The sequence below is a fragment of the Dendrobates tinctorius genome, unplaced genomic scaffold, assembly GCF_039654945.1.
Source record: "Dendrobates tinctorius isolate UK_male_01 unplaced genomic scaffold, ASM3965494v1 ptg000115l, whole genome shotgun sequence".
NCBI lineage: Eukaryota > Metazoa > Chordata > Amphibia > Anura > Dendrobatidae > Dendrobates > Dendrobates tinctorius.
The window spans coordinates 10,938,204-10,953,325 of record NW_027361783.1 but is presented as its reverse complement, the minus strand read 5'-3'; the positions used below and the strand labels follow the sequence as shown (position 1 = coordinate 10,953,325).

At 46.9% G+C, this 15,122-nt stretch overlaps 1 protein-coding gene across 4 annotated transcripts in view; it reads right to left on the bottom strand.

Annotated features, from left to right (window-relative positions):
- Nucleotides 1-15,122, bottom strand: part of NETO1 (neuropilin and tolloid like 1) — a 302,715-nt gene that overhangs the window by 131,255 nt on the left and 156,338 nt on the right. Inside the window, exon 5 of one of the 4 annotated variants that reach the window (XR_012234899.1) lies at nucleotides 1,299-1,425. The exons of the other annotated variants lie outside the window; for them this stretch is intronic. The gene's annotated coding sequence lies outside the window, so the exon portion shown is untranslated. The remainder of the gene's footprint in view (nucleotides 1-1,298; nucleotides 1,426-15,122) is intronic. 4 annotated transcript variants of the gene reach the window in all.

Below are 15,122 nucleotides of genomic sequence, written 5' to 3'. Positions count from 1 at the left end.
CCTTGCAGCTCTGGGACCTTGGGTTCAAATTCCACCAAGGACAACATCTGCAAGGAGTTTGTATGTTCTCCCAATGTTTGCATGGGTTTCCTCCAGGTTCTTCAGTTTCCTCCCATGCACCAAAGACATACTGATAGGGAATCTAGATTGTGGGCCCCAATGGGGCCAGTGCCAATAATGTCTGCAAGGCATGTGGAATTAATAGTGCTATATAAGTGAATAAAATAAATAAATAAATAAATCACAGTGAGGCGGGATGTTCAGGCTTTGGGCTCAACTAAGCACCGAACATGAGCTTTGGGCCATACTGAGTAAATTATTGCCAGATTATTAGGCTAGGCTCACAATATATATTTCTATTTTGCTTGGGTAACAGAGATGGGTAATTTTTAGTGTGTTGGCCAAAAAATGGTTATCAAAATTGAGTTGAGGGTAGAAATGTGGTACTACTAATGACAAGAGGGTATGTTTAAAGTCTTGACCCCATAAAGGGAGTCATTACTTTCTCAATTGCACAACATTATTAGAATGTAGGAGCACAAAAATGGTATTGTTGCATGTATAAGCAAAAGGAACCCCTATTACTGTATGGACACTTAGAAGAGCACTATTATGTTTGAATTTTAAATGGGGCACTATTAATTGGGGGCACTATTTATTGGGGGCTCTGAGACAATCACTGCTATTCAGTGGCGTAGCAACTGTTTGTGGCGCCCGGGGCGGTCGAAAAATTTGCCGCCCCTTTGGTCGTTGATAATTCAGAAGCATCCGAAGAGCCCACACTACACTCAAAGATCTAATTTTTAGTCTGCTACTAACTCTGCTGTTATTATTTCTAAATTTCTAGACTTTCATCTTCTTGCAGTTCTCTATATATATGTATGTATTAGCTTAATGATGCTGGATGAAGACCTAATGGCTTTTTTAATAATAATAATGTGACAGAAAAAAAACAAACAAACAGAAAGTACAAATTATTTTGGCGGACAGGGGGTGGACACTGACAGCTTGGGGCCCCTGTGCAAGAAATGTGTCCGGTCCCCCCTCCTTTTATGGCGTCAAAGCTACGTGTGTGTGTGTGTGTGTGTGTGTGTGTGTGTGTATGTATATATACATATAGATAGAGAGATATAGATAGATTTTTATATTATATAGCCACACACACACACATACAGGTATATATATTACATAGTCTCCTTTATGTATATTGCTGTCCCTTACACAGTGCCCTCTCTTGTTATGTACAGTACCGTCCCTTACATATTGGATTATATAGAGCCCTGTTTTTTATTACATACCGTCCTGTCTTGTTGGCTGTATAATGCAATGATGGCTGATGGAGCATGGGAAAGCTTCCTTTCTAATGGAGGAGCTGATGGACTGGTAGTTTGGTCACCGGCTCCTCGATCAGCAGTCATTTTATATCTAAAAAGAGAGGGGACTATGTAATAAAAGAGGGCACTGTAAATAACAAAATTAACAAGAATACACTATGTAAAGCACTATACATAACAGCAGAGGAAGCTATATAATAAGGGACGGCATCATACGTATATAACTAGAGAGGATGATACGTAATAAGGGATGGTGTTATACATAATAAAAGAGGAAACTATATAACTAAGGATGGTGTTATACAGAATTAGTGAGTACACTATATACTAAGGGACTGTGTTAGACATAATAAGCGATAATGTCTTCCTCCACCTCCCCCTGTTCCTAAGGCCATTATAAGTCCCCCTTCCTCCCATCCCAATTCCCCACACCCCTCATTGTCCTCCTCCCCTCGCATCCCATTATTGTCCTCTCCCCCACCCCATTAGTGCCCTCTTCACCATCTCCATCATTTTCTTCTCCCCCACCACTATCTTTGCTTTCTCCCCACCACTCCCATCATTGCCCATTCCACCACCTCCATCATTTCCTCCTCCTCCATCATTTCCTCCTCCTCCACCACCCCCATTTATTGCCCTTTCCACCACCACCATCATTGCATTCTCCCCCACCACCCCATCATCATTTATTTTTCCCCCACCACCCCATCATTGCCCTCTCCATCACCCCCATCATTGCCTTCTCCCCATCACTCCCATCATTGCCTTCTCCTTCACTCCATCACTGCCTTCTCCCCATCACTCCCATCATTGCCTGCTCCATCACCCCATCATTGTCTTCTCCCCATGACTCCCATCATTGCCTGCTCCATCACCCCATCACTCCCATCATTGTCTGCTCCATCACCCCCATCATTGCCTGCTCCATCACCCCATCACTCCCATCATTGCCTTCTTTGCATCACCCCCATCATGGCCATCTCCCATTACCCCCTCAAGGCCTTCTCCCATTACCCCCACATGGCCTTCTCCCATTATCCCCTCAAGGCCTTCTCCCATTACCCCCTCAAGGCCTTCTCCCATTACCCTCATCATGGCCTTCTCCCATTACTCCCATCATGGCCTTCTCCCATTACCCCCTCATGGCCTTCTCCCATTACCCCCTCATGGCATTCTCCCATCACCCCAGGCATCATGGCCTTCTCTCCTCATCATGGTCTTCTCATGTCCCCATCTCCTCCAGGGCCAGGCTAACCTACAGACACACACATACATACATACACAGACATACATACACACAGACACCACCTCTCACCTGTCTGCAGCATCGCCCGCGCTTCCTCGCTCACACAGCAGCAGCCGCTGAATGATGACGTCATTCAGCGGCGCTCCTCTGTGTCAAACAGGAAGCGCGGCCTCCGGGCAGGAAGCAGGATGGACCCTTGCAGCTCCGCTCCTGCTATTCCCTCTTACAGGCAGCGGAGCTGCTGTGATCGCTCCCTGCCCACCGATGCACTGCACTGTGCCTCCGCGCTTCTCCCACAGAGGGGAATTGCTGCTGCTGCCGCGCCGCCCCCACACACGTGCCGCCTGGGGCGGACCGCCTCCCCATGCTACGCCACTGCTGCTATTGATTGGGACATAAAAGAGGGCACATTTACTGTGTAGTGCACAATTAGCATCTGATGCACCACTGCAGTCTGCAGCATAATTAGGGGTATCTGTGGATTCACTATGTATATCCCGCAATTGTGTTCATGGCAACTGTCTGTATGGCACTATTTTAAGAGGATTAATTAGTTTGTATAACATATACAGTATGTCAAGCACAGTAGTAGGGGGAAACAGGGCAGTAACTGGAGCGCTAGCCAGGGCAGTGGGGATACTCGGTACCGGGCCAGTATTTATAGGGGATGTGTCATGGCAGTGGTGACCCAGTCCGTGGCCCTGGGCATCCAATAAACAGGGAATATTTACAAGGGAAATAAAGTTTGTAAAGTGTTCGTGACGCCACCTGTGGTTTCTGGTCAGAGGTGACCAGCGCTGCAGAGTAGATCCTCTAGGACTGGTGATGATGCAGCAGAGTTGGTAAAGCTCTCCACAGGCAGAGCTTAGTCCCAGGGCAGAAGTAATATATTGAAGATGGTAATGATGTAGTATTTGGCAAAGGATGTAGCAGTGCTGCGTGGGTGTTGCAGAAAGAATTCAGAGGACACAGCTGGGTGCAGTTTCTAATGCTTTACTCACAGTTCTTGTGTACACAGATACCCGCTTGGCAGTGTCTCCTCCAGGTGAAGGGTCCAGCAAACTCCCAGGTAGATCAGGATACACCTTCCCAGGACTCCCTTCAGTATATGCCTCTCCTGCCATCTCACTCTGTTGGCTGACCGCCTCTCCTGCCCAACACCTCACAGTCAGCGTCCCAAGCCAGCAGCCGCGGACCTTGTCGGGCGACATCCTCTCTGCGTCCCCTTGCTCCTATATGGCTGCCTTTTCAGCGATGTAACTGTGGCTGTGGCTGAAACAGCTACAGGTGCCTCTGCCTTCGGCTTGCTAGTTCAGTCTGATCATTTATCCACTAGGCTAGCGACTAGATCCCTCCACCCGTTAGTCACCGTGGAACGAGTCCCATAGGCAATATAGTCGCTGTACCGTGCCACTAGGATCCTTTCTGTCCTCCCGGGAGCTTCCGTCTCCCTCTTCACTTCTTTTCGAACTTTCCTGTCAGCACTCTAACTGACCAGTCCTTTCAGCTCCTTCCTCCAGCTCTCCCTCCTCCTGACTTACTCTTCCAGAAACTTCTCTGCTCCTACAGCTCCCCCTGACAGGGAGCTGCTTCACCACACATCTCTCCACTTTCCCCTTCTCCTCATGTTTCACTCACTCTCTCTGCACTGTCCTTTCCCGCTCTCAGCTTCTCCCCTACTCCTACTCACTCCACCCACCTCCCAACACCCTTTCCTACCCAGCAGGGAGGGACGGAAGATCCTGCTACTGTAGTGTGTGTGGGGTGCAGGTGTCAGAGTCCTGGGTGGTGCTCCCTCTTTACCTCAGAGTGGGGTACCACACCTCTGGGTGAAGTGCAGTACCTCTGTGGTGACTGAACCTTCAGGGGCACCACACAACTGACACAGAATTCAGGCATCAGCAGAATAACAAGTTTGAATAGATGGTAAAATAAAAGCGAGATGCTGAATAGAGATGAGCGAACATCATTGGCTCCCTCCTTATTCGACAAGTTATAGTGCTTACCGAAGAAGCTGCATCGGGAACCCAGACACTTGGAGTGCTCCCAATAACCAGTTGTTCGGCACTGCAGCTGCATGTGTCACGGCAGTGTGACAGTTACAACACATGCATGGAGAGCCCGTGTGTTGTGACTGTCACAAAGCTGCGACACATGAAGCTAATGCACCAATTAGATAATTATCCAGGTATCCGGGTTCCTGATGCAGCTTCTTTGGTAATAGTTATAGCTTACCAAATAAGGAGGGAGCCAACAATGTCTGCTCATCTTTAATGCTGAATAATTGGACATCTGAAGATGTCTTGATAAAAAGCTCTGCAGACAGGTCCTAGTTGGCAGAAGTGGTGATCTGGGCCAAATGGCAAAGGCAGATGAAGTAACTATAATCACAGAAGATGCTACCTGTGTGGACCATGGCACAACTAGAATAGTTAAAGGGGTGGTCCATCAACTAAAATGCATTTTCTAACTATTAATTCTTACACCCTAAACACTTACTGTATGTAATTTGCTTTATAACACAACACCTATTTAGCTAATCCTAATGGAAACTGTTTATCCCCAGACATGGATTATGGTGTGGGACAGAACAACAGAGAGGTGAGGGATATGGTTGCTTTTTATTTTTGTTTTATTACAGGAGACCATGGCTTCAGTAGAATGGACGATGATGTGAGTATGGTTTAATTTACATTCATTAAAAGAGTCTGTGTCATTCTTTCAATTAAATGACTTTATTATGGCTGTGTGTTTATTTACAATATAACTATTGGATTAGTAATGGAGAGCCGTCTTATAGACGGCTCTCCATTACTAAGCTGTGGGCTTGATGTTACCGAACAATACAAAGGTGATATCAATCCCACAAATAGGAAGCCCACTTGCCACCGCCACAGGGCAAGTGGGAAGAGCCAGGCAAAGCTCCAGAATTGGCGCATCTAATAGATGCACCTTTTCTGGGGCAGATGCGGACTGCTATTTTTAGGCTGGGGGCACAATATCAATGGCCCCTTACCAGCCTGAGAATACCAGCCCCCAGCTGTCAGCTTTAGATTTGCTTGTTGTCAAAATGGGGGGAGCCCATGCTGTTTTTTAAAATTATGTACTTAAATAATTAAAAGAACAGCGTGCTGACCATGCCATTCTTGATAACCAGGCTTGCTAACGCTGACAGCTGTGGGTTACAGCCCACAGCTGTGAGTTTTGCCTGGCTGGTTATAAAAAAACAGGGAAACCCATGTCAATTTTTTTTTAATTATTTATTTTCAGCGCAATTGATTGGCCAATTGATGCCATTTTTACTGGTGTCTGCCCCTAATTTTAGCTGTTATGTCATCTTTTTGCCCCCCCCCCCCGAAGGTGCTGTGTATGCGGTTGGTTTTGACTCCCATTGAATTCAGTGTGGTTCGGGTATGTTCATCTAACCATTCGATGAACATCGGGACATTTGCAGATCCTAACCTTGGAAGGTTTGCTTACCTCTATTTACTATAACTATAGAAAAAAATTACTTAGATAAAATAACAAAACATTTATTTACTTGACTTGGATGGAAAACTATATTTGATTATGCTATTTCATACCATCTATATTTATTCTTTATATATCTTTTTATATATTTTGCTAAAAAAAAATGCTTGTGTATTCATGGAAGGCAAAATGGCTTTCAACCTCCTCATAAATCTTTAAAGAATGCACATCAGAGTTTTTTTTTGCCAAGCTAAATATAAACAAAAAACTCAAAGTGAGCACAACCTTACATGCAAAATGTTACAACCCAACAAATTCCCTTATATTTTACCCTTTTTTTCAAGACACATTTCAAAATCTGAAGGTTGCATTGGGCCTGCATATGTTTCTTGCTGCATTACCATTAGTGTTGAGTGCAAGTACTCGCTACTTGAATTTGCATTGGGTACTCGAGTAGGCACCGAGTATCGCAACAGCTAGTGTGACATGCTCGAGCCCCTGCCCCACATGTCTCGCGGCTGTTAAACACCAGAAAACCATGTATGGATTGCCCATGTATGACAGGCCATCCACGCACTTTTTTTGGCTGCCGTACAGCCGCAAAACATTCTGTGTGGAGACACGAGCATGTTGCAGGAACACCTACGATGCTCGGTGCGTACCCAATCACCCAATGCAAACTCGAGAAGTGAGCTCTTGCGCTCAACACTAATTGCCATCATAATACAACATTTGCACAAAAATAGCCAAACGGAAAGGTAAAGACTCTAACATATGGAATGTAAGGATGATGACGTGGCTACAATATGAATTATGTGGGAACAAATAAAGAGATTGTTAATTAGCCAGAATATAAAATACAAATAGAAAATAGCGTTGGGGCCAAACCAAGAGTTGCAAGCTGAAAAAGTGGTCTCCATATTATTACTTAGCTAGAATAGTTAATAAAAATGATATTCTCCTTTAGAAGAGAAAAAATCAAGAATTGTTTCTTGGAATGTGAAAGAGTTGAATTTGAAGAGAACATTCAGTGAAAATGTGAATTAGTGAATCAGATGTCAGAGCAGTAGTATAATGTATTTACTGCATACTGTTTCTCTGTTTTACCGGTACATGAGAATGTTGCAGTTGTCATAAATTGATAAGGAATCAATGTAAAAGTGACAACTAATATCATCAGTTCCTGAGGACAGTCACGTAATCCATGAAGAGGCAAGAAAAAATGAAGTAGTTGTTCAGTATTTTCTTCATCTCTGTCACTATTTTGCCTTATGTGGTTATTTATTTGCATTTGTGCTGAAGGTTTGCAGAGAAGACACAGATCATGCTTTTCCTTAGCCTCCATCTGATACAGTGAATTAGTATGATGTCACATGTTTCCATAGAAACGCAATGAAGCGAAAGCACTGCCTATGCATCCGTAACAGCACCATACTTTACTATTTCAGTAGAGAATATGTGATTACTTCAGTTCCCTTTTATTTTATAAAACACCAGCTATGTTATGTGCGATCAATATTAGCTTGCATGCAAGCATTACTTGCCATCAAACCCTGCAATCAACTAATGTTCTCCTGATATGAAGAGCTTCTCATTTGGACATAAAGTAGTTTGTACAAAATCAGAAACAATGGCTATCCTGCAGAAGAAAAGGGAAAAAAACAGCAATCCCAAATAATTATACTAAAACTTCACATTTAATAGAAAATCTTTAAAAATCCATCATGAATGAGGACAGAAAAAAGGGGGAATAGTAAAATAAGAATAGGTGACATCTTTTGAGCCACACTGGTTCTTAATGTTATGTGAGCCCCGGGAGAGCAAGTGCAGACATCTCTGGAATGGCACTCTCAACGGAGATGAGTATACCTGTGATTATTTTATAAGTGCGGTAACATAGTAATTGAGAAGGATTTGTTTGAGTATTGGACAACACTTTCAACCACTTGATGGCCCTTTACGGTTCAGCAAAATGATGGCCAGCCATTTTTCTGCATCTGTGAGGAAGTAAATTCCAAAAAATACGGGTTTTGGAAAAATGAATTTTTGCTCTATTCGAGTACAATTCAATTCCACATTCGCTCTTCTCTGCCAATTTATCAAAACTGGCCTAATTAGCACCAAAATCTCAGTGTACTCAAATCCATTTCATTTATCAAATGTCACATCTTAAAGGGAATCTGTCACCTATTTTTAGCCCTATCAGCTGCTGGCACCGCCATCGGGGGCTTATCTACAGCATTCTGTAATGCTGTAGATAAGCCCCCGATGTAACCTGAAAGATAAGAAAAACAAGTTAGATTATACTTACTGAGGGGCGCGATCTGGTGCGGTGGGTGTCGCGGTCCAGTCCGGCGCCTCCCATCTTCTAGTGATGAAATCCTCTTCCTAACTAATTTTTACTGATTAGGGTAAAAATAGGTGACAGATTCCCTTTAATGATAAGCACTAGAGTTGATCGAAACGGGTCGAAAAAATTCAAAAGTCGCCGACTTTTGGCAAAGTCGGGTTTCATGAAACGAAACCCGACCCTAGGATGAGGTCGGCCACGAGGTCGGCGACTTACGCGCCAAAGTCACGTTTCAAAAGTTTGTTTTGCGCTCTTTTTCAGCCAATCAGGATCCACGGACACTGTGGGCAACGTGATGACCTAGGCACGGGTCACCACCATCTTTCAGAAGGGCATGCAAGTGATTGGCTTGCTTTGGTGGGCGTCACAGGGGGTATAAAAGGGCGTGCACGCCGACCGCCATCTTACTTCTGCCGATCTTAGTATAGGGAGAGGTTGCTGCTGATTCTGTAGGGAGAGCGTTAGGCAGGGAAGAAGACAAAAGAACTGCTTCTGCTGCTAGCGATTTGGCCTGCACAACACACAAGTCACTGTGTGTGCAGTGCAAGGGGAGGCTATATTGTGGTGTATCAGTGGTGTTGGTTGTTGGGCTGCCTTCTAAGGCTTCCTGACACGCTGGCATTGCTGTTTACCCACTGCTCCGCAAACTGCTTTTTTAAAAGCAATCCAATCTCCCTTATCCTCTAGTCACTTTGGTCACAGCTGTGCCATCGAGCGTGTCACATAGCGCTCAGATATCAGTGGGCCTCACACAATCCACAAGTGTCCAGTGTCCAAAAGTGTACGCAGAGATTCAAAATCTCCATTATCCTCTCGTCACTTTGGTCACAGGCAGCTGTGCCATCGAGCGTGTCACATAGCGCTCAGATATCAGTGGGCCTCACACAATCCACAAGTGTCCAGTGTCCAAAAGTGTACGCAGAGATTCAAAATCTCCATTATCCTCTCGTCACTTTGGTCACAGGCAGCTGTGCCATCGAGCGTGTCACATAGCGCTCAGATATCAGTGGGCCTCACACAATCCACAAGTGTCCAGTGTCCAAAAGTGTACGCAGAGATTCAAAATCTCCATTATCCTCTCGTCACTTTGGTCACAGGCAGCTGTGCCATCGAGCGTGTCACATAGCGCTCAGATATCAGTGGGCCTCACACAATCTACAAGTGTCCAGTGTCCAAAAGTGTACGCAGAGAATCAAAATCTCCATTATCCTCTCGTCACTTTGGTCACAGGCAGCTGTGCCATCGAGCGTGTCACATAGCGCTCAGATATCAGTGGGCCTCACACAATCTACAAGTGTCCAGTGTCCAAAAGTGTACGCAGAGATTCAAAATCTCCATTATCCTCTCGTCACTTTGGTCACAGGCAGCTGTGCCATCGAGCGTGTCACATAGTGCTCAGATATCAGTGGGCCTCACACAATCCACAAGTGTCCAATGTCCAAAAGTGTACGCAGAGATTCAAAATCTCCATTATCCTCTCGTCACTTTGGTCACAGGCAGCTGTGCCATCGAGCGTGTCACATAGCGCTCAGATATCAGTGGGCCTCACACAATCCACAAGTGTCCAGTGTCCAAAAGTGTACGCAGAGATTCAAAATCTCCATTATCCTCTCGTCACTTTGGTCACAGGCAGCTGTGCCATCGAGCGTGTCACATAGCGCTCAGATATCAGTGGGCCTCACACAATCCACAAGTGTCCAGTGTCCAAAAGTGTACGCAGAGATTCAAAATCTCCATTATCCTCTCGTCACTTTGGTCACAGGCAGCTGTGCCATCGAGCGTGTCACATAGCGCTCAGATATCAGTGGGCCTCACACAATCCACAAGTGTCCAGTGTCCAAAAGTGTACGCAGAGATTCAAAATCTCCATTATCCTCTCGTCACTTTGGTCACAGGCAGCTGTGCCATCGAGCGTGTCACATAGCGCTCAGATATCAGTGGGCCTCACACAATCTACAAGTGTCCAGTGTCCAAAAGTGTACGCAGAGATTCAAAATCTCCATTATCCTCTTGTCACTTTGGTCACAGGCAGCTGTGCCATCGAGCGTGTCACATAGCGCTCAGATATCAGTGGGCCTCACACAATCCACAAGTGTCCAGTGTCGAAAAGTGTACGCAGAGATTCAAAATCTCCATTATCCTCTCGTCACTTTGGTCACAGGCAGCTGTGCCATCGAGCGTGTCACATAGCGCTCAGATATCAGTGGGCCTCACACAATCCACAAGTGTCCAGTGTCCAAAAGTGTACGCAGAGATTCAAAATCTCCATTATCCTCTCGTCACTTTGGTCACAGGCAGCTGTGCCATCGAGCGTGTCACATAGCGCTCAGATATCAGTGGGCCTCACACAATCTACAAGTGTCCAGTGTCCAAAAGTGTACGCAGAGATTCAAAATCTCCATTATCCTCTCGTCACTTTGGTCACAGGCAGCTGTGCCATCGAGCGTGTCACATAGCGCTCAGATATCAGTGGGCCTCACACAATCTACAAGTGTCCAGTGTCCAAAAGTGTACGCAGAGATTCAAAATCTCCATTATCCTCTCGTCACTTTGGTCACAGGCAGCTGTGCCATCGAGCGTGTCACATAGCGCTCAGATATCAGTGGGCCTCACACAATCCACAAGTGTCCAGTGTCCAAAAGTGTACACAGAGATTCAAAATCTCCATTATCCTCTCGTCACTTTGGTCACAGGCAGCTGTGCCATCGAGCGTGTCACATAGCGCTCAGATATCAGTGGGCCTCACACAATCCAAAAGTGTCCACTGTCCACAAGTGTGTGCAGAAATTCTAAATCTCCCCTGTCCTATAGACACCTTTTACCTTGTTTTACATTACTATATAGTTTGTTGGATTTTGTCTACATTTCTACCAAAAATGAGGAAGGCTGGTGGAAGAGGCCGTGGAATTGGGCGGGGGTTGGCAGCTGGTAATGATGGTGTTGGTGGTGGATCTGATGGTAGTGGCAAGAGCAAAATAGGACCGAATGCAGGAGGTGCTGACCCTGCGTCATCGTCTGGCTACATAAGGCCTCGAACGCTTAGTTTTCTAGGAGTTGGCAAACCGCTTTTAAAGGCAGAGCATCAGGAAAAAGTTTTGTCTTACATTGCTGACTCAGCCTCCAGCTCTATCGCCTCCTCTTCTTCAGTTGTAAAAAGTAAAAGCACTGAGTCGTCATTGGAGGCTCATGTTCATGAACCACACCTTTCCTTGTGTCCTTCACCCCAACCAAGATTGAAGGATGACGCAGGCCATACTACTGATTACTCCATGGAGCTGTTTTCACATACCATGCCTGGATTATCAAGTCAAATGGTGAATTACCCAGGCCAAGATGAATCTGACATGGAGTGCACTGATGCACAGCCGCTGATGGATGATTCTGCTGGTACATTCACTCAGAGCACTACATTGTCCTCGCAGTGTACAGAGCCAGATTTTGACCCTGATGAGACTCAGGTGCCCCTTCCCGCACACTATACCACCATACACGGTGACACAGAGAAAGGTGCACATGACATAGAAGAGGAGGTGATGGATGACCCAGTTGTTGACCCAGATTGGCATCCATTGGGGGAAGAGGGTGCTGCTTCCAATAGCTCAGATGAGGAGCATCCACAGCAGACATCGACATCGCAACAGCTGTTATCTGGCAGGCCCGGAGCACTCCAAAGACAGGTTCCAAACATCAAAAGAGTTGCTGGACAGCTTGTCCAGAGGGTCAAAAGATCACAGCGTGCTAGGCCGCAAAATGTCTGCCAAAGTAGGAAGAGTGCAGTGTGGCACATTTTTGAACAAAATCCTCATGATCAGGCCAAGGTTATCTGTAAGAAGTGCGCAAAGACCTTTAGCCGAGGGAAAAATCTGAAAAATTTGAATACCAGTTGCATGCTTAGACATTTAACCAGCATGCACTTGCAAGCGTGGACACAACACCAAACCTCAAGTGCCACATGTGCAACTGATCACAACGAAGGTAGTCAGCAACGCTACATTGTTTCCCCCACTGTAAGCCCACCGGTTAGCACAGCAGCAAATGTTGAGGTGTCGTTGCAAGGCCACAGCAGTCAGGGAATCCCACTGTTATATCAACGAAATACTGATTCTAGGCCATCAGAAAGAACACCAACTCCATCACCATCATCAACCCTCTCTCAGTCCGCCCTGTCCACCGCTACTTCCACCATATGCAGCTCTCAAGTCCAGCTCACCCTCCCAGACACTATGAGTAGGTCAAGAAAGTACTCAGTCTCTCATCCGCGTACATTGGGTTTGAACGCCCACATTGCCAAACTAATCTCGTTTGAGATGATGCCCTTTCGGTTGGTGGAAAGCACAGCTTTCCGCGAACTCATGGCCTATGCAGTACCACGCTATGACCTACCCAGTCGCCACTTCTCTCGCAAAGCCATCCCAGCCCTCCACCATCATGTGAAAGACCGCATTGTCCATGCACTCAAGCAGTCAGTGAGCGGAAAGGTGCACCTCACAACTGATGCATGGTCCAGTCGGCATGGCCAGGGCCGTTATGTGTCCATCACTGCGCACTGGGTTAATGTGGTGGATGCAGGGTCCACAGGGGACAGCGGTGGTGGGACAGTGCTGCCTAGCCCACGGTATAGGAAACAGTTGGCTGTAGGCGTTCGACCCTCCTCCTCCTCCTCCTCCAGAAGCGAAAGCTCGTCCACAGAGCGCAGTCGTACGAGCACTCCATCTGCAGCTGCCACTGTTGCACACGATGTGTCCCCCTATCGAGCAGCTAGTGGAAAGCGTCAGCAGGCTGTGTTGCAGATGATGTGTTTGGGCGACAGACACACCGCCGAGGTGCTGGCCGAGTACTTGAAGCGACAAACTGAGTCATGGCTGGGCAGTGTACATCTTGAGGCAGGCAAGGTAGTTAGTGATAACGGCCGTAATTTTGTGGCAGCCATAGCCCTTTCAAAACTCAGCCACATACCTTGCTTGGCTCACACATTGAACCTGGTGGTGCAGTGCTTCCTCAAAAATTATCCGGAGTTAACAGCCCTGCTCCAGAATGTGTGAAGACTGTGCGCGCACATCCGCCGGTCGCCTGTACACTCCGTTCGTATGCAGAAGCTGCAGCGATTGCTCCACCTTCCCAACCACCGCCTCATTATCGACATTGCAACAAGGTGGAACTCCACCCTGCACATGGTGGAGCGGCTGTGCGAGCAGAGGCAGGCCATAATGCATTTGTGGGAGGATACACGGCCAGGCACTTTGAGAGCAGACATGGAGTTGACAGGCGTGCAGTGGTCGAAGCTGAAAGACCTTTGTAAAGTCCTTCAGTGTTTTGAGGAATGCACACGGCTGGTAAGCGCAGACGACGCCATCCTAAGCATGAGCATCCCACTTATGCATCTGCTCATGCAAACTTTGACGCACCTTAAGGAGCAGGCGTCTGCAGCCAATGATGATGAGGAGGAAGAGGAGGAGGGAATCCTTGATGACATTCAGCCATTGTCTGCTCAGGGACCTCTCCTGGACGAAGTGGAGGAAGAAGAGGAGGAGGAGGAGGATGATGGGGATGATTACTTAGGGGAGGAGGATGCATCTCGTGGGGCAAGTGAAAATGTTGGCGTGGCAAGGTCTGGTACAGGGTTTGTGCGTGACTGGAGGGATGTGGATTTGCCAGAAAGTGCTCCTCCACCCAGCACTCGCAGTGCATCATTGACACCGGGAACATTGGCCCACATGTCAGATTATGCCTTGCGGATCCTAAAAAGGGACCCCCGCATTGCCAAAATGATGAACGATGATGTCTACTGGTTGGCCAGCATCCTGGATCCACGCTATAAAGGCAAATTACAAAACATCATGCCACAGGAGAACCTTGACCTAATATTGGCTAATAAACAAGCAACTCTGGTAAATCGGTTGCTTGAGGCATTCCCAGCACACAGCAGCGGTGATGGTTCTCACACGAGCCGTACGGGCCGGGGGCAGCTTGGCAGAGGTGTTCGTGGTGCACACAGCAGAAGTGGCGTTGGAGACAGGGGTTTCATGACAATGTTGTGGACTGATTTTTCAAATACCGCTCACACAACTGGTAATACTGCATTGATGGAAAGTGACAGGAGACAGCAGTTGTCAACTATGGTTACAAACTACTTTTCCTCCCATATCGATGTTCTCCCACACAGGTCATTCCCCTTTGACTATTGGGCCGCTAAACTGGACACCTGGCCTGAATTGGCCCAATATGCCTTACAGGAGCTCGCTTGCCCAGCTGCAAGTGTGCTATCGGAAAGAGTCTTCAGTGCAGCTGGATCAATCCTTACAGAAAAAAGGACCCGTCTGTCAACCCAAAATGTGGATGATCTAACCTTCATTAAAATGAACCACGCATGGGTTTACAAGGATTTTGTCCCACCTTCCCCTGATGACACATAGGGTGACAGAAAAATGGCTTGCTTTGGTCCACCTCTTCCTGGTACTTCACCTATTTTGCCTTTTGCATCAGCTGAATGTCCAACATCAACATATGCCACTTTCTAAAACTCCCTAACTGTGCTGTCTCCCCCCCCATGGCCGGGGTCACCACCTACCGCACGACACCGTGCGAGTGCCGTTGCCCTGGACAGGTGGGTAGGCCGACTCTTGGGCGCGGGCACTGGCACAGGGTCCCTCATAGTGCAATCAAGTGTCTCTGATGGCGGTGGTGCACACCCGCCGTCAGACACACCGCTGTACTATGAGGG